At 40.5% G+C, this 1,929-nt stretch overlaps 1 long non-coding RNA gene across 1 annotated transcript; it reads right to left on the reverse strand.

The window, feature by feature from the left end:
• Window positions 1-908: 908 nt before the first annotated feature.
• LOC311084329 lies at window positions 909-1,446 on the reverse strand. The gene is made up of 3 exons (XR_014606485.1): window positions 1,322-1,446; window positions 1,144-1,246; window positions 909-1,065 (listed from the first exon to the last, which is right to left on the reverse strand). It is a non-coding gene; the product is annotated as an uncharacterized lncRNA (long non-coding RNA).
• Window positions 1,447-1,929: the final 483 nt, after the last annotated feature.

A 1,929-nucleotide genomic window follows, 5' to 3' on the forward strand; every position in this document is an offset into this window, starting at 1 on the left:
AGTGCAAGTCTAAGTGTGCAAGTGCAAGTGTGCAAGTGCAAGTCTGAGCGTGCAAGTCTGAGCGTGCAAGTGCAACTCTGCAGCCAGACGCTATTGGAAGCTGAACTGACCTCACCCCGTCTCTGTTGAAACATTTGGCTATAGACTCACACCCCGCTGTAAAGACCTCATTAAGAGAAGTACTTCATATTTCTATTTAAACTACAGTGTAAGCCTTTCATTCACAGTATGGATATCATAGCATAAGGTACGACTTACTTCGTTCTCGGAAAATGTAAGATGTTTTTATTTTTATTTATGTTCATTTAGCCAAAACTAAATGTTTTGCTTTTTATTTAAATATCATTTTTATTGATATATTTTGCCCGTTATATATGTGTAACCACCAGGGGTTTTCTTATATATTCTCAATACTACTTAAATCAAAGACCCATAATTATAAAATAGTCAGTTCAAAAGAACTACCCGGTGGCACGCAAGCCACCCTAATTAAAGGACGTAGATGGAAGCTGGTGTGTCAAAACATACACATTTATTTATTTCACAATGGTTCAATTATACAAACAATTCTAAAAGACAACTGTAATACTTTATGAAACTTCTCTCAATCAAAACACCAAATGGTTAAGGGTGTGTAAGGAGTTTCCCCCCTGAGACGTGTCTGAATATAAAGCACACCACACGTCACTCTTAATAAATAATTTAAGAAGAATACACAGGTGAAACAACCCAGTTAAATATTTCACGTGATTCACAGCAATATCCCCCCTTCACTTCATACACAACACTGCAGGCGTTTGTCCCTTTAGGAAACTACACATTACCCAAGTATTTCAATTAAAAGAACCTCACCATGTATACATGAGTTATCAGAGAGAGTCAAGACAAAAACAAAACAAACAAAAAAAAACAAAACAAACATACAATATAAAAAAAACCCAAACCTTCTCCCTCTCTCTCCCTCTTCACATACCCCTAGGGCGTTCGACAAACAGTCGTACAAATTATGGTAGGCAGTTTGTATAGCTAAAACTAAATAGGAAAAACAGTGACTGGACACACGTCCTGTAACAATAATAAAATGTCCTGAAATAGGTTTCTTTTGTAACAACATACAATCAATAGTTATAGGCATGTTCATACCTGAATAGCAAACAAATGTTTGCACAATGCGTCTTCACCACAATCGCACTGCGTTACCGTGACAGAATAGGATGCATCCTCACCACAATCTCAAACTGTGTTACTATGACAGAAGATACAAAATCAATATACCAAGCTTTTACGATCATTCACAACACTTCATAATCTAACTTGGTACCTGCAACAGTTTTTCCCAGAACAACCGTTTTGTCCACTGGCCAATCTCCAGCCTCAAGCAATGACAAAAGCACTGGTTTGAACCATCGATCCTGGTGCTTTCATTCCCCACGCTGTACCGACACACTATGCTGGAATGTTAGCTTGGCTTGTCGCTCTGTGACTACGTCACACTAAATAGCCGGCTGAGCAATGACGCGCTCTGAGGTGGTGTCTACTGGGTCCTAATGTCCTACCACTTACATTCACCCCCCTCGCAAAATGTCACCGTCCCGGTGACAGAAACAAAATAAAATCAACACCAGGGTCTAAACACAACATGTAATGCATTGACTGTAGGGGGCGTTGTAGCCTCCTCCCCACCCTCCTCATTTCTTACGGCTGCACGAGGGAGATGAAAACGATTTGAGTGCTGGCCTGCTGTTAGCCGGGTGGTTCGTCGAGTTGTTTGAATTGATGCTTGTTCTTCTTCCTCCGATCTACCACACTCAAGGTCTTGACTCAATTCCATGGAATCGGAACTTGGACTAGTAGGTTGTTCATTTAGCTGCCCGGATAACAACGGGGCTGCAACACATCTCGGTCTTTCTGAATCATATGGATTCAATG

Source organism: Abramis brama (assembly GCF_963993115.1).
Source record: "Abramis brama genome assembly, chromosome: 6".
In the NCBI taxonomy this organism is placed as follows: domain Eukaryota; kingdom Metazoa; phylum Chordata; class Actinopteri; order Cypriniformes; family Leuciscidae; genus Abramis; species Abramis brama.